Here is a 19,432-nt window from a genome sequence, read left to right as displayed (position 1 = left end):
TTCCTGAACAAAACACCAATGGCTTATGCTCTAAGATCAAGAATCGAGAAACGCGATCTCATAAAACTGCAAAGCTTCTGTAAGGCAAAGTACACTGTGGTTAGGACAAAACGGCAACCAACAGATTGGGAAAAGATCTTTTCCAATCCTACAAGATAGAGGCCTTATATCCAAAATATACAAAGAACTCAAGAAGTTAGACCACAGGGAGACAAATTACCCTATTAAAAAATGGGGTTCAGAGCTAAACAAACAATTCAAAGCTGAGGAATGCCGAATGGCTGAGAAACACCTAAAGAAATGTTCAACATCTTTAGTCATAAGGAAAATGCAAATCAAAACAACCCTGAGATTTCACCTCACACCAGTGAGAATGGCTAAGATCAAAAACTCAGGTGACAGCAGATGCTGGCGAGGATGCGGAGAAAGAGGAAAACTCCTCCATTGTTCGTGGGATTGCAGACTGGTGCAACCATTCTGGAAATCAGTCTGGAGATTCCTCAGAATGTTGGACATTGAACTGCCTGAGGATCCAGCTATACCTCTCTTGGGCGTATACCCAAAAGATGCCCCAATATATAAAAAAGACACGTGCTCCACTATGTTCATAGCAGCCTCATTTCTAATAGCCAGAACCTGGAAAGAACCCAGATGCCCTTCAACAGAGGAATGGATACAGAAAATGTGGTACATCTACACAATGGAATATTACTCAGCTATCAAAAACAATGACTTTATGAAATTCGTAGGCAAATGGTTGGAACTGGAAAATATCATCCTGAGTGAGCTAACCCAATCACAGAAAGACATACATGGTATGCACTCATTGATAAGTGGCTATTAGCCCAAATGCTTGAATTACCCTAGATGCCTAGAACAAATGAAACTCAAGACGGATGATCAAAATGTGAATGCTTCACTCCTTCTTTAAAAGGGGAACAAGAATACCCTTGGCAGGGAATAGAGAGGCAAAGATTAAAACAGAGACTGAAGGAACACCCATTCAGAGCCTGCCCCACATGTGGCCCATACATATACAGCCACCCAATTAGACAAGATGGATGAAGCAAAGAAGTGCAGACCGACAGGAGCCGGATGTAGATCGCTCCTGAGAGACAGAGCCAGAATACAGCATAAACAGAGGCGAATGCCAGCAGCAAACCACTGAACTGAGAATAGGACCCCCGTTGAAAGAATCAGAGAAAGAACTGGAAGAGCTTGAAGGGGCTCGAGACCCCATATGTACAACAATTCCAAGCAACCAGAGCTTCCAGGGACTAAGCCACTACCTAAAGATTATACATGGACTGTCCCTGGACTCTGACCTCATAGGTAGCAATGAATATCCTAGTAGAGCACCAGTGGAAGGGGAAGCCCTGGGTCCTGCTAAGAGTGAACCTCCAGTGAACTAGACTGTTGGGGGGAGGGTGACAATGTGGGGAGGGTTGGGAGGGGAACACCCATAAGGAAGGTGAGGGGGAGGGGGATGTTTGCCCGGAAACCAGGAAAGGGAATAACACTCGAAATGTATATAATACTCAAGTTAATAAATAAATAAATAAAAAGAATATAGATCTGAAATGCTACCCATAATAAAGAAAAAGTTCATGTGACTCACATTTTGACAAGAAAAATTAAATCCTAAATAATAATTAAAACCTAACAGAAAACAATGGAAATTTTTGCATTCTTTATCATAATACTAAAACATGGCCTTCTATTAATCTGTTAAACATAAAGAACAAATGTATCAAATAGTTTTTTTAATTGTAAATGAGAGAACGTTTCTAAAGGCCAAGGTCTTCTCTAGTTATTGAAGAAAATGAAGTTTTATGGAGACCATCAGAAAGTGATCTTTCTTTAGATTACTTAAACACATATCTCCTTTTCTCCAAGAATGACAATGAATGAATGAATGAATGAATGAATGAATGAATGAAAAAAATAAAGAAGGCCTTAAAAATGTTTCTATTCTAAGACACATACTTATAAGAACCAATAGAACCAAACAATGTACACAACAGCCGGACTGAATTCTGAACTTAACTGGTATAGTTATTCAGCACAAAATATTGTCTTATAGACTGTACAGGTTATTGCCTGGTATTTTTGCTTACTCTGAGTTTAGAGTCAAGCTTTCAAACACCCATACTCAATTATTTCAAATATACAATTGGTAATTTAATATCTACAAGAAAGTAATGAAGTGAAGTGAGGCTGTCTAAAGGAAGAAGACTGAAACGAAGCCTGTTTAACTGAGGAAAGAAAAATATGACAGTGATATCTCACTAGACAGACTATATCAATAAATGAAAAGGTAATATTCTCCATGTAGATACATACAAACATTAGAATTACCTTTTCATTACATAAAAGCTCTGCCATAATTACTAGTTATAAATATGCATATTGATAGGTAATATCAGAGGGACTGAGACATTAATTACTAAATAATAATGCAGCCTACCAATAGGGTAAATATCTTTAAAAATAACGCAAATATCTAAGCAATCATTCTGTGGCTCTAATAAAGGACTTCAAAATGATAATGAAAAGACTTGTAGTTTTCCCTTTGTACTATGTAAACGTTATGAGTAATGGTTCTAACCAAGAATATGTTCTTGTGTAGAGTAGGAAGAAACAAAGGAAAAGAAGGCAGAAGAAGTGAAGAAGTGCTTGCAAACAAATTAGGAATAACTATATAAAGTATGAAATGCTGATGGAACATGTGCAGGTTCCACAACAAAGCCTTGTACATGTCTGAGAAAGAAGAGGAAGACTTATACGTCCTTAGTCAACCTGGGTATATTATAGGTAGACAGCGATGAGGAAGACAGCTGGAAGGGGGATGTGGCAAATAGCAACCACACCTCATCAAAATTAATGCTTTAAGGATTAATGTGCTAACAGAGAACCTCTTAAAACTTAAGTTTATGTTTATAATATTGTAAATTATCCTCAGACCCTGCATTTTTGACAAGCTATAAAGTAATGCCAAGGCTGGTGGTCAATGGATCATGCATTGAAGGGCAGTCCAAGATCATCACTATAGAAATACTATCCAAAACAGGAGAGAGGTCTCAACAGTTAAGAGCTATTTACTCTTGCAGAGAACCTGAGTTTAATTCCTACTTCTCACTTAGCAGTTCATAACCCTCTGTAACTTCAGTTCAAGGGCACTTTTTGGCCTTTGGTTGGCACATGGTATATATGTGTACATGTAGGCCCAACATTCATACACAAAATAAGAGCAAAAGTCGATTTGTCTAATTAAGTGTATTCAGCAGCTGAATCTTAAAAGAATAAGTTGCTGAAAATTCATATTAATCTAGTATCTAATGTATTTAAAAATACATATTTGATTTAACATTTCAACCTTTTTACCATCTTCTTGAAACACTGGTTTCCAGGTATTGTGCCTTCTTTTGTTCACACCGAATGTTATTCATCTAGCCTGGCTTTTGTATGTGCAACATATTTCAGTTTCTATTCTGCATTTTTTTCTGAAAATATTTCATTTTTGCAGTTCATAAAAATTTCAGTTGAAAAGCATTTGCCTAGCTGATTCGATTTCTACCAACTCCATTTTTTTTAAGAATTGTCAAATTTCATGTTTTAAAACTTCATGAAGTGCCACCAAGGTGGCTCATGAGTAGCAGATAGCTGGGAATCAATCCCAGATCTGACAAGATAAAAGGAATAAGTGATTCCATGGAATTTTGCTCTGATCTCTGTACATTTACTGTGGTGTACACCAAAACACCTACACACATATATACACATAATAAATAAGCATTTAAAATTCAATGAATTAAAGTTAAACAAAATTAAATATACAGATCACTGGCATAGTGGTTAAGAAGCAAAAATAGTGGCTGGCTGCTAGCTTAACACGCATCAATCTGAAGGATAAAACTTCGAACAAGGGAGAACAGAGGCACTATGCCTCAGTAAATCACTCAATAAGGATGAGAACCTTTAAAATCTTTTAACAGTAAAAATTCCCAAAGAGACTTTCCATTTCTTATAGTTGTCAACACCGAAATGGCATATGACTTCCCAACACTGTAACCCTATGACTACACTGGTAGCTTGAACTTGGCCTTAAAGAGTCCACTTTCACCATGGATTAGTCTCTCCTGACCCTCTTCCCATCTCCCTGGTAGAATATGATAGACAGACTCCTTGTATACTATGAGGAAGTATCACCTGTCAATAAAAAACCTGATGGCCTACTAGCAAAAAGTGGGATATAAGAGGAGGGAGTTCTGGTAGGGATAGTGGAATCCTGGAAGTTAGTCAAGCACAGGGGATTTGTACAGAACTCAGAGGAAATCAGACATAGGAAACTAGGAAAGGTAGTCAGTCATTTGGCTGACTCAGAATAGTATATCAGACATGAGCTAGTTGGGAACAAGCCCAAGCTTAAAACCTAAGCACTGAAAATAAAAGTAAGATTCTGAGTCAGTGTCCTAGAACTGAGGGAAAGGGGGAGTAGGTGGAAAAACAAGAGGTTATGGTTGGTGCCCAGTGTGGGGCGCCAAGTGTAAAGGCAGTTTTCTGGGGTGGGGGGTTGATTGTACAACCCTTTGCTCCCAAACGATTGCAGGGTGTCTTTACACCTACTCTAGCTAATTTTAGCTGCTGAATAACTGATATGAAGACCTGGTAGTTTTATTAACAAGTTTCAAGCACTGAGCTGGGCAGTTTCTAACTTTTCTTGTTAGCTATTCTAACAAGATTAGGCTGCCTACTGGTCAGCCACACATTCTTACTTGTCAGCTGGTCTTTCTCTGGCTCACTCTGATTCAGAGTGTTTTAGTGGCTGCTCTCTCAGAGTGATCTCATGGTGAATCCTTCCACATCATTCACATGCTATCTCCACACCTCCTCTCCTTTTCTCAACTCTGGTTTCTCTGGAACTCCTTTACTAGGATCAGAATTCCTGCCAGCTAATTGGCTGATAAGCTCTTTATTTAACAAATCACTAATGACAGGGAACAATATTTACATAACATTGAGGCCAGAGATACTTGACAATGCCATCTTCTGGCCTAAAACCAGATATATGGGCATGGAAATCAATATCTAAATGAATACACAGTACATGAGACCAACCCCCAACAACATGTTGTTAAACATAAGCCACATATCACTGGTGTTTAAATATTTAAGGTATCAGGTCAACTTGATCCCATTTTTAAGATTCCCATAAACCTACACCAAAATAAAATCCATAAAGTTTTATATTATTCTAAAGAGTCTTGCCACAAATCTACCTTTTCAAAGTCATCTATGTTCTAATATTAGATTGTTGTGTATTCTTCAACATGGTTTTGTTCTATTTTATTCTTTCTTTGATTTGGGGGATTTTTCCACTTTTCTGTGAAAACCTGTACTGGTTAGTTTTGTGTGTCAACTTGACACAAACTGAAGTTATCACAGAAAAGAAGACTCAGTTGTGGAAATGCCTTCATGAGACTCAGTTGTAGGGCATTTTCTCAACTGGTGTTCAAGGTGGACTCAGCCCACTGTGGACGGTGCCATCCCTGGGCTGGAGGTCATGGGTTCTATAAGAAAGCAAACTGAGAAAACCAGGGGAAGCAAGCCAGTAAGAAACATCCCTCCATGACCTCTGCATCAGCTCCTGCTTCCCTACCTGCTTGAGTTCCAGTCCTGACTTCCTTGGGTGATGAAACAGCAACAGTAACACAGAAGTAAGCTGAATAAACCCTTTCCTCCCCAACTTGCTTCTTGGTCATAATGTTTGTGCAGGAATGGAAACCCTGACTCAGACAATATCAAAGGTTTACTATTCACAGAGATACTTGTGAACCATTTTTTCATTAACAATACATGAGTATTTGCATCTTGCCTTTAATTTTTTTCTGGCTTAAAAATTTTGTAGGAATTAAATATTTTAATTATTTTAAAATAATTTTAGTATCTGGAAAGTTTATTTTCCCATTTCAGTGGACTATTTTAAGGTTTATTTTAATAAGAGGTCATCTTCTACCTATAGGAAAAATTGCATCTTATTTTTATTCTGAGTCATGAACAGTGACAAAGCTAGCCAGAATAAGTTAGATCAGAAAGAGAACTGAACTGAATCAACTCACTTTCTTGAAACAGGCAAAATATATGATCTAATCACTAGGAACTCTAAATATAATCTTGACAAATATAGACAAATCCTGGAGAAGAGAAGGAGCTGAGCTAGAACGCAAGTATCTAAGGTACTAGCCGAAACTTGATTTACATCAAGAGATGTGAAAAACGCTAGGTTGATATTGATGTTATGCACAGGAATAATTCTGAACATTAATGGGACTATTCATCCCAGAAAAGACTATTCATCCCTTTCAAGAGTTCTTTTTATTAATTGGATATTTTTTATTTACATTTCAAATGTTATCCTCTTTCCTGCTTTCCTGTTTATAAATGCCCCTATCCCATCTCCCCCTTTTGTATGAGGGTGTTCCCCGACCCAATCACCCATCCCTTCCTGCTTCCTTGCCCTGACATTCCCCTACACTGGGAGTTGGGGGGGGGTCCAGCCTTGGCAGAACCAAGGGCTTTTCCTCCTATTGGTGCCCAAAAAGGCCATCTTCTGCTACCTATGCAGCTGAAGCCATCTAAAGTGCTGTCACATCCAATAATCACATAGCTGCCTTTAAAATCCCCTATTTTATTAAACATGGTATGTGTTGGAGTTTCCATGTGATGGTAAGGCAGAGCCTGGAGGACCCAAGGATTATGATGTAGATTCTGGAGGAATCTGTGGTGCCAATGCAGAGCATGGAGAAACTTGTGATGCTGATACAAAGCTTTGGAATGGCTTTCACCACCCTCCTAATGAGAGCTTTGATTCTCAGAGCACCCCTCTCCCCAGTGCATTTCCATTCCACATAATCTGCTGAACTCATTGGACATATTTGGAACACTTCCTGTTGTTCTTAGAATGGTGCTCCACTTGTTTACAAACACCCCCATTAATTTGATTTGGGCTAAGATACTTTCTTCTCTGCAAAAATGAGACCAGAAGTATTCTACTGTTATACAAATTATTATTGTACATTCTATTTTTCATTTTCATAACCAGTAGTGTATTAAAAGAAAATCTTTGGCATTGTTCATGCCTGTGGAGAATTAGTCAAGGCTATTCGAGGTTATTTCTTGAAATAACCTACAAGAATGCCAGAGCTAATACACTTAAAAATTGAAAAAAGAGGAAATTCAAATGAAATTCAAAAGCTTCCGGACAAGAAACTGTATACCTTGACTTGAATTACGATGCTAATTTTTAGTATCTATATTTGTACATAACTGGGCAGTATTCTGGCTATTATTAAAACCTCTGTCAGCTACAGCAGAGATCAAAATACAAATTGTAACACATAGGAACATTATGTGAATTTGTGTCACTCCCTGGAGAAATTTAGGTTCATAAAGTAGAAACGTATGGATTACATAAAGACATAAATACACTCCTGCACTTTCTTCTGTGACAGCTCTACTCTACTAAAATGTAGTCTGTAAAAACTACACAGCCTTAGGCTATGAGCTCATCAGAGCTCTGGAGCTCAGAAGGGTCAACTCTGGATAATGTTAGGGAAAGCTACCTCCAAAGAAAACCCAGGTGCAAGAGGATACAATTCTAGTTATTCAAGAGATGTCATGGCTCCCTTTAAGTCACTAATAAGCAACTTTCGCTCAAGGCCATTATCAGATATCATGCTACCGGATGTTTCTTTGTAGAAATGTAATTCATGTGGACATTTATGATCTCATGTTTCCTCTTCTCTTTATTGTCATAGTAGCCATGCTAGATTGAAATATTTTTTCACAAGCTTTTATGGCTAAGCATATATTTTAGCAAAATATATTCCCTGAACCATTGTTAGTATACCATTCAATGACTGTAAAGACACTTCTATTGCTGGGCAACTATCAACACCACCGACTTTCAGAATTCTTTTCAGCTTACAAAATCAAAACTCTAAACTTAGACCAATTTTTCTTCTCCTTCAGCCTGGAGCAAGCACCATCCTACTGTCTCTTTGTGCACCTCATGTCAATAGAGTCATATATTATTTGGATATCTGTGATGTCCAAGGTCCCTTAGCCCTTGGAAGTCATTTGGTTGGGAGTTGTCATATTGGTTTGTTTGTTTCTATAAGGAAACAAGAAATATTTTAGGATTTGTATATCTCATATATTTTTCTGTCACATATTCTATTACTTGTCCTTGGTGTCCCCTTTATTTATTTTGATAATTAAAAATGTAATCCAGGTACTTTTACATCTGGTGTCCTGTAAATAGGATTTTCAGACCAGATTTGTTCTATCAGCTATATTTTATTTATGTGAAAAGAGTCAATAACTGTTCATTTCCCTCAGGAATCAGCTGTGAACTCGAACCTCAATGTTCTCCTGGGTTTTAGGTAAAGTCATAGAGAAAAGCTCTTTTTGGGATAGTCAATCCATCCTATATTGGGAAGCTAGGTTACACCTTCCTGTACTTGTGATAAATGTTAAATTGTAGCAGACAACATGGAGTATAAATCAAATAAATGAGCAAATTAATAGTATAAACTTGTAAGTGCTCTGAAATTAATGAAAAGTAAAATCAGATAAGGGGGAATCAGGGTGGGGGATGTATCTCACTTCCGTAATGTAGCTTGACACAGTTTATTACCACACCTAAGGATATACTACTAAAGATAGTATGGTGTGTCTGATCATGTATTTTTACAGTTTCAAGTTTTGACAAATTACATAGGATGTAGAACTATCTTACACAATTTTCTTTTGTATTTTTCAGTCAATCTCTTGGTCCCACCCGAAATTTTTGACAAACACACTTACATAGTCTGTCTTTATAAAGTTTGCCTTTGCCAGAATGAATACTCATTATCATATAATGTTTCACTTTCTTCTACTTAGCAGTTTTGAGATTCATTTTGCTAGTGGTTTATTAATAAGGTACTATTTTTAATTTTCATTTCTTGAATATCTAATAGCCAAAAATTATCTTGGACTCCCAATCCTCCTGCTTCCAGCTCGTCAATACCAGGAGTACAGACTTATGAAATGATATTTCTTTAATATAAAACAATCTTTGTTTCAGATGGATCCTATTTGATATATTTGATTAAATAAATATACCAAAGTTTGATTTTCTATTCACTATCTATTGCATATTTTTATATTTTTTACTAATACCAATAAATCTGGTAAGAACGTCTACATTCAGGTCTTTGTCAACATAAATTTCCATTGTTTTTTCTTATACAATAGAAGAATTAAGTGTAGTATGGAAGGGTTATAAACTACTCTTTATTATTTTAGTTTTGAGACTATAACATAATTTTGTCATTTTTCTCTTCACTTTCTGCCTTTCAAAGCTTCCCATATTGTCCTCTGGCCCCTTTTCATATTCATGGCCTCATTTTCTCACGAAAAATATGTTACATATATATATATATACACACATATATATATATATATATGTGTACATATACACATATGCATATACATATACATTCTTAAATATAACCTGCTCAGTATGTATAATATCATTTGTATGTTTGTTTTTGGGGCTGACCATTTGGTATTGGATAAGTAATTAGGATGTTTTTCTCTGGAAAAGACTATTTCTCCTGCTTTAAGTATTCTTGACTTCCGGTTTTTAGCTGGAGCCCCAACCTTGCTGGTCCCAGCCACCAGCTAACTGCTCCCAAACCCCTTGGGGGAGAGAGCTCACCGCCAGAACAAGTGGGCACTAATGAGATTGCAGATGGGAGAGACCACCAATACAGTCCAACCCTGCCCACATCCCTGGGCCAAGAGGAAAATGTATACGGCCTCTGGGAATCGAAAGATAGGGGCACTGGAGCTACAGGTACCCCGTGCTCCAGACACCGCCAGGACCTGAGGGGACTGGATCAACACATCTCTGTACCCAAATCCCCTGGGAGGGAGAGCTAAACCTTCAGAGGGCCAGACATGCCTGGGAAGCCAGAAGAGACTACACTCTGCTCACATTTCTAACTCCAGAGGAAAACACCTAATGCCATCTGGGACCCCGGTGCATGGGGGCTCCTAGAAAAGGTGGCACAGGCCCTCCTGGTTGCCACCATCATGGAGAGCTCAAAAGCAACACCCCACAAGCAAAGTTGAGTCGCAGGACCAGAGGTAAGACCAACTTTCCTACTCCAAGCCACCTGCCTGGTCGACTCAGGAAACAGGCCCACAGGAACAGCTGAAAACCAATAGACAGGAAAGACTACATGCTGAAAGCAGAACGCTCTGTTCCCATAACTGACAGAAAGAAAACAGGTCTACAGAACGCCTGACACACAGGCCTATAGGACAGACTAGCCACTGTGAGAAATACCAGAACAAAGTAACACCAGAGATAATCTGATGGCGAGAGGCAAGCACAGGAATCCAAGCAACAGAAACCAAGACTACATGGCATCAACGGAGCCCAATTCTCCCACCAAAGCAAACACTGAATATCCAAACACACCAGAAAAGCAAGATCTAGATTTAAAATCAGATTTGAATATGATGCTGGAGGACTTCAAGAAAGACATGAAGAACTCCCTTAGAGATACGCAGGAAAACATAAATAAACAAGTAGAAGCCTATAGAGAGGAATCACAAAAATCCCTGAAGAATTCCAGGAAATCACAATCAAACAGTTGAAGGAATTAAAAATGGAAATAGAAGCAATCAAGAAAGAACACAGGGAAACAACCCTGGATATAGAAAACCAAAGGAAGAGACAAGGAGCCATAGATACAAGCATCACCAAAAGAATACAAGAGATAGAAGAGAGAATCTCAGGAGCAGAAGATTCCATAGAAATCATCAACTCAACTGTCAAAGATAATGTAAAATGGAAAAAGCTACTGGTCCAAAACATACAGGAAATTCAGGACTCAATGAGAAGATCAAACCTAAGGATAATAGGTATAGAAGAGAGTGAAGACTCCCAGCTCAAAGGACCAGTAAATGTCTTCAACAAAATCATAGGAGAAAACTTCCATAACCTAAAGAAAGAGATGCTTATAACATAAAAGAAGCCTATAGATCGCTTCACGGCCTTTTGGCTAAGATCAAGTGTAAAGAAGCCTATAGAACTCCAAATAGATTGGACCAGAAAAGAAACTCCTCCCATCACATAATAGTCAAAACACCAAATCACAAAACAAAGAAAGAATATTAAAAGCAGTAAGGGAAAAAGGTCAAGTAACATATAAAGGCAGACCTATCAAAATCACACCAGACTTCTCACCAGAGACTATGAAAGCCAGAAGTTCCAGTACATATGTCATAGAGACCCTAAGAGAACACAAATGCCATCCCAGGTTACTGTATCCTGCAAAACTCTCAATTAGCATAGATGAAGAAACCAAGATATTCCATGAAAAGACCAAATTTACAAAATACCTTTCTACAAATCCAGCCCTACAAAGGATAATGAATGGTAAAGCTCAACATAAGGAGGCACGCTACACCCTAGAAAAAGCAAGAAACTAATCATCCTGGCAACAAAACAAGGAGAATAAAAGTACAGAAACATAACCTCACATCTGAGTATGAATATAACAGGAAGCAATTATCACTATTCCTTAATATCTCTCAACATCAATGGTCTCAAATACCCAATAAAAAGACATAGATTAACGAACTGGATACTCAATGAAGACCCTACATTCTGCTGCCTACAGGAAACACACCTCAGGGGAAAAACACTCACTATCTCAGAGTGAAAGGTTGGAAAAAAAAACTTTCCAAGCAAGTGGTCGGCAAAGAATGCTGTAGTAGCCATTCTAATATCAAATAAAATCGATTTTCAACTAAAAGTCATCAAAAAAGATAAGGAATGACACTTCATACTCATCAAAGGAAAAATCCACCAACTTGAACTCTCAATCCTAAATATCTATGCTCCAAATACAAAGGCACCAACATACATAAAAGAAACCTTACTAAAGCTCAAAACACACATTGCAACTCACACAATAATAGTAGGAGATTTCAACACCCCACCCTCATCAATGGACAGGTCATGGAAACAGAAATTAAACAGAGAGATAGACAAAGAGAAGTCATGAAGCAAATGGACTTAACAGATATTTATAGAACATTCTATCCTAAAGCAAAAAGATATACATTCTTCTCAGCACCTCATGGTACTTTCTCCAAAATTGACCATATAATTGGTCATCAAATAGGCCTCAACAGATACAGAAATAGAGAAATCATCCCATGCGTCCTATCAGACCACCATGGCCTAAAGCTGGTCTTCAATAACAATAAGGGAAGAATGCCCACATATACATAGCATTTGAACAATGCACTACTCTATGGAAACCTGGTCAAGGAAGAAATAAAGAAAGAAATTAAAGACTTCTTAGAATTTAATGAAAATGAAGGTACAACCTAGCCAAAATTATGGGACACAATTAAAACTGTGCTAAGAGGAAAACGAATACCTCTGAGTGCCTGCAGAAAGAAACATAAGAGAGCATATGTCAGCAGCTTGACAGCACACCTAAAAGCTCTACAACAAAAAGAAGCAAATGCACCCTGTAGGAGTAGAAGGCAGGAAATAATCAAACTCAGAGCTGAAATCAACCAAGTAGAAACAAAAAGACCATAGAAAGAATAAACAGAAATAAAAGTTGGTTCTTTGAGAAAATCGACAAGATAGATAAACCCTTAGCCAGACTACTGAGAGGACACAGAGAGTGTGTCCAAATTAACAAAATCAGAAATGAAAAGGGAGATATAACTGCAGAATCAGAGGAAAGTCAAAAAAATCATTAGATCCTGCTACAAAAGCCTATATTCAACAAAAGTTGAAAATCTGCTGGAAATGGACAATTTCCTAGACAGATACCAGGTACCAAATTTAAATCAAAAACAGATAAACCTTTAAACAACCCCATAACTCCTAATGAAATAGAAGCAGTCATTAAAGAGCCTAACCTAAAAGAGCACAAGTAGAGATGGGTTTATTGCAGAATTCTATCAGAACTTCATAAAAGACTTAATACCAATACTATCCAAACTATTACAGAAAATTGAAACAGATGGAGTGCTACCAAATTCCTTCTATGAAGCCACAATTACTCCTATACCTAAACCACACAAAGACCCAACAAAGAAAGAGAACTTCAGACCAATATCCCTTATGAATATCGACACAAAAATACTCAATAAAATTCTGGCACACGGAATCCAAGACCACATCAAAACAATCATACACCATGATCAAGTAGGCTTCATCCCAGGCATGCAGGGATGGTTTAATATATGGAAAACCATCAACGTGATCCATCATATAAACAAACTGAAAGAACAAAACCACATGATCATTTCATTAGATGCTGAGAAAGCATTTGACAAAATTCAACACCCCTTCATGATAAAAGTCCTGGAAAGAATAGGAATTCAAGGCCCATACCCAAACATAGTAAAAGCCATATACAGCAAACCAGTTGCTAACATTAAACTAAATGGAGAGAAACTTGAAGCAATCCCATTAAAATTAGGGACTAGACAAGGCTGCCCACTCTCTCCCTACTTATTCAATACAGTTCTTGAAGTTCTAGCTAGAGCAATCAGACAACAAAAGGAAATCAAGGGGATACAGATTGGAAAAGAAGAAGTCAAAATGTCACTATTTGCAGATGATATGATAGTATATTTAAGTGATCCCAAAAGTTCCACCAGAGAGCTACTAAAGCTGATAAACAACTTCAGCAAATTAGCTGTGTATAAAATTAACTCAAATAAATCAGTAACCTTCCTCTACACAAAAGGGAAACAAGCCGAGAAAGAAATTAGGGAAATGACACCCTTCATAATAGTCCCAAATAATATAAAATACCTCAGTTAAATTCTTTAACCAAGCAAAGAACTTCAAGCCTCTGAAGAAAGAAATTGAAGAAGACCTCAGAACATGTAAAGATCTCCAATGCTCATGGATTGGCAGGATTAATATAGTAAAAATGGCCATTTTACCAAAAGCAATCTACAGATTCAATGCAATCCTCATCAAAATACCAATCCAATTCTTCAAAGAGTTAGACAGAACAATTTGCAAATTCATCTGGAATAATGAAAAACTCAGGATAGCTAAAACTATCCTCAACAATAAAAGGACTTCTGAAGGAATCACTATCCCTGAACTCAAGCAGTATTACAGAGCAATAGTGTTAAAAACTGCATTGTATTTGTACAGATACAGACAGATAGACTAGTGGAATAGAATTGAAGACCCAGAAATGAACCCACACACCTATGGGCACTTGATTTTTGACAAAGGAGCCAAAACCATCCAATGGAAAAAAGATAGCATTTTCAGCAAATGGTGTTGGTTCAACTGGAGGTCAAGATGTAGAAGAATGCAGATTAACCTATGCTTATCACTCTATACAAAGCTTAAGTCCAAGTGAATCAAGGACCTCCACATCAAACCAGATACACTCAAACTAATAGAAGAAAAACTAGGGATGCATCTTCATATGGGCACTGGAGAAAATTTTCTGAACAAAACACCAATGGCTTATGCTCTAAGATCAAGAATCGACAAATGGGATCTCATGAAAATGCAAAGCTTCTGTAAGGCAAAGGACACTGTGGTTAGGACAAAATGATAATCAACAGATTGGGAAAAGAGCTTTATCAATCCTATAAGAGATAGAGGGCTTATATCCAAAGTATACAAAGAACTCAAGAAGTTAGACCACAGGGAGACAAATAACCCTATTAAAAATGGGGTTCAGTGCTAAACAAAGAATTCACAGGTAAGGAATGCGGAATGGCTGAGAAACACCTAAAGAAATGTTCAACATCTTTAGTCATAATGGAAATGCAAATCAAAACAACCCTGAGATTTCACATCACATCAGTGAGAATGGCTAAGATGATAAACTCAGGTAACAGCAAATGCTGGCGAGAATGTGGAGAAAGAGGAACACTCCTCCATTGTTGGTGGGATTGCAGCCTGGTACAACCATTCTGGAAATCAGTCTGGAGATTCCTCAGAAAATTGGACATTGAACTACCTGAGTACCCAGCTATACCTCTCTTCGGCATATACCCAAAAGATGCCCCAACATATAACAAAAACGCATGCTCCACTATGTTCATAGCAGCCTTATTTATAATAGCCAGAAGGTGGAAAGAACCCAGATGCCCTTCAACTGAGGAATGGATACAGAAAATGTGGTACATCTACACCCTATAATATTACTCAGCTATGAAAAACAATGACTTCATGAAATTTATAGGCAAATTGGTGGAACTGGAAATATCATCCTGAGTGAGGTAACCCAATCACAGAAAAACACATGTGGTATGTACTCATTCATAAGTGGCTATTAGGCCAAATGCTTGAATTGCCCTAGAGGCACAGAACACATGAAACTCAAGAGGGATGACCAAAATGGGAATGCTGCACTCCTTCTTGAAAAGGGGATCAAGAATATCCTTGGCAGGGAATAGGTAGGCAAAGTTTAAAACAGAAGCAGAAGGAACACCCATTCAGAGCCTGCCCTACATGTGGCCCATACTTATACAGCCACCCAATTGGATATGATGGATGAAGCATAGAAGTGCAGATCAACAGGAACCGGATATAGATCTCTCCTGAGAGACACAGCCAGAATACATCAAATACATTGGCAAATGCCAGCAGCAAACCATGGAACTGAGAATGGGACACCCATTGAAGGAATCAGAGAAAGGACTGGAATAGCTTGACGGTGTTCGAGACCCCATATGAACAACAATGCCAACCAACCAGTGTTTCCAGGGACAAGTCACTACCCAAAGACTATACATGGACTGACCCTGGACTCTGACCTCATAGGTAGCAATGAATATTCTAGTAAGATCACCAGTGGAAGGGGAAGCCCTTGGTTCTGCCAAGACTGAACACCCAGTGAACGTGATTGTTGGGGGGAGGGCAGTATTGGGGTGAGGATAGGGAGTGGAACACCAAAATAGAAGGGGAGGGGAAGGGGTCAGGGGGATGTTGACCCGGAAACCGGGAAAGGGAATAACAATCGAAATGTAAATAAGAAATAATCAAGCTAATAAAGATATAATGTTGTGGTTTGCCCTGAAGTTACTGTATTTTGATGCTAATTCCACTGCCCCAAGGACAGCTGCCTAGTCAAGGACTCAGAACTCAGGTGACTTCACCAGAGCCACCTCTCCATTGAATTTGTAAAGTACTGGTGAGGGGCAGGTACAGGATAGAAGGAGGCCTGTTATTGGAGGAGAAGGAAGGATGGGTGGGAGAGAAGTTTGAAGGAAGAGGAGGAGACTAGGGGAGAGAGAAGAGGAGATGGAGAAGGGGGAGAAGCTGTGACAGGACAAGATGGCAGGTGATGTTAAGATGTGTATTTACAGGTTGTTATTAATGTTCTCAAGGGATGGATAGTACCGGGCATTTTGTGTTTAAGTGGGCAATTATATCTTACCAATTGGATCTAAGATTATTGTGTTGTGTGTTCTTTTATGTGAGGGTTTGAGTGTAAGAAAGTGTGCGCCTGGGCTGTTTCCACCAAGATATGTAGCAGATATCTTGGGACACCATGAAGTGGGCCTAGTGGGGTAAAAGACTTACATCTTTATTTTTATATTTTTATAACAACAATAAAAAACTGATTAAGGACAAAATTTTATTTAAAACATGTATTTTTAAAGTTTACTATATCGATTTGTATGTACTATGTTTTAAACAGTGATCATGTTATTTCTTTAAAATTAATCTAGCAAAATCAATTGTAAATTGTATAAGGACAGGAAATACTATAAAGATATGAAAACATAATTGATTATAAAAAATAATCATGTTGTTAAATAAAGGGAGTCACCTACATGTAGAAAAAAATAGTATTCTTAAGATATTCTATTTTTAGATGTCTCTAATTGCAAACAGCATTGAGAATTGTCATTTAAAAGTATTAGCCATCCTAATGCCTGCATGATGATGTCACACATGGAGCTTACCTACATTTGTTAAGTGGGTTTCTAAATGATTTTAGTCATGGGCTTGCTTCTTTGGTGGAAATGACTGTTAGACGTTTTGCCACTTCATGGTTAAGTGGACATGCTGCCTTTTGAGTTGTAATAATTTTGCATATGCTTCATATGTAAATCTGGCATCAGGTGTATATGTCCTGCAACTGTTGGTTTCTGGTCTGAGACTTGTCTTTCTCATTTATCTTCCATTACTTTAACATCAAAGTTCTTTTGCACTGGTAAAGAATTAATTCATTTTCTCACATAATTTGCATCTGAGTGGGATTTCCGTTTAAGAAATACTCAGGAGATTGAAACCCTATAGGAAGAACAACAGTATCAATTAACCAGACTCTTCAGAGCTCTCAGGGACTAAAGCACCAAACAAAATGTATACATGGATAGGTCCATGGTTCCTCCTGCATATGTAACAAAGGACTGCCTCACCTGGCATCAGTGGGAAGAGCAGTGCTTGGTTTTGTGAAGGCTTGATACCCCAGAGAAGAGGGATGCTAGAAGGGTTAGACAGGAGTGTGTGTGTGCATGGGGGGGTGGGTCTCTTAGAGGCAAAGGGAGGGGGAGAACCTTCTTAAAGGCAAAGAGGAAAGTGATGAGGGGTGAGGGGTTCTTAGAAGAAAGGGGGATAATCTTTGAAATGTAAACAAATAAGATGATTAATAATAAAAAATTACTTAATGCAAATTCAGCTTTTGATTTTTCTTCTTTTTGACTTCTCAAGCTATATTCTTCAGTTTTTCATCTGAGCTCATGATTCATATCAAGTAAGCTATCATATGTTAAGTTTTCCAGGGCTATTTAGTGAAACAGCTAGCTTATCCCAGTGCATTGTTATGCTCTTTACAGTGTAGGTGATTCTAGTAGATTCTTTCCCCTTTTCATTAGTTTACATATCTACTCTCATTTCTAGTGCCCTAACTTTTGTTATTATCTCTTATTGGTGTTTATGATCAAGGCAGGCCTTGAACTCTCATTCGTTCTACAACCTCCCTAGGAACAGGATTGCAAATATACGTCACCATACATGTCCTGATTATTGCCTGTTAATCCACTAAAGTATGTGTAGAATTGTCAGGATAAGAATGACAAAAGGAAGATAGTGTTTTATTTTGAACCAGTGTGTTTCCATTAGCTTCTTGCAAATTATCCAATGAATTCATAACATGAATATGTTTAATAAAGGCCATGGCTACACTGATATCTGCTGCATATTTTCAAATTAAAATTAAATAGCAAGGTCTATTGAATATTTAAAATTTGTTGAAACAAATATTTCATTAAATGAATCATAAATATGTTCAGGGTGAATCAAAATGTCAATATTGTTCATATATGTTTTGTTGTATTTCTTAACAATTGGCTAGAATCCAGATAGCCATTGTCTTGAGTCTGAAGTTCAAAATCTAAAGGCATTTCTCACGTCTTAAGTATTGGCATATAGTAATGAGCAATGTACATGTTCATGGCACTCTCCGCTAAGTACAGTGAACACACCATCGTTACATTGAACTTAAAAGCTCACCAAGGGTAGATACTACTATGGAAGTTTGAAGATCAAACAACATTTTCCTCTTAAACAATCACTAGATTGTAATTTATTGAAAAAGTTAAAGATTTATGTCATTGTTGCTTTGTTTTGATTTGTTCTTCAATGTCCTTTTAAGATTGTAGACATAATCATTCCCACAATTCATATTGAGGGCATATAGAATTGTTTTCTCAATAATTTTCCTTAAGTGTAGGAAGCACCTATCAAGTAATTATTTATCTACATTTAGAAATGAAGATAGAAGATCGATATCCATTCACTCTACTGTCTAATAAATATTCAAACCATGTGCTAGCTGGTTAAATTTTATCAGAAGCTCAGAAATATGAAGAGAGTTTTCAGTGTGACTAACGTTCTCTTGAGCAGTAACTTATACTTGGAAGATTCTGGCTGTCTTTGGATGACAATGATGATGATATAGTACAGGTAAAGTGTGATTTATAAGAAAGGATTGGAGGAAACATAGAGAAACTCTGAGGATTCCTCCCACACATGAGTCTTGAACATTGCAACTGTTTTCCCTCCTTGTCTATCACTGCCACTTAATAAATCATTCAAGATAGAATGGGTTGAGATATGTAGTCAACAATATAGTCTATTTGGTTATTAAATTGAACAAACTGTTCATTCCTTTTAATCACAAATTCATTGTAACAAATTATCCAGCCATAGTCTTGGCCAGAGGAATAAAAACAATTAGATTAGTTTTCTTTGTGTAAGAGTTTTGATAAATAGACAATTTGAAAGGGAGAATTTTGTTATTAGTACATTATACAATAACTGTTGAAAATTACCTTTAAGTTTAACAGC

The sequence above is a fragment of the Rattus norvegicus genome, chromosome 11 (genome assembly GCF_036323735.1).
Source record: "Rattus norvegicus strain BN/NHsdMcwi chromosome 11, GRCr8, whole genome shotgun sequence".
Classification (NCBI taxonomy): domain Eukaryota; kingdom Metazoa; phylum Chordata; class Mammalia; order Rodentia; family Muridae; genus Rattus; species Rattus norvegicus.
Note: the sequence above shows the minus strand (reverse complement) of the source record.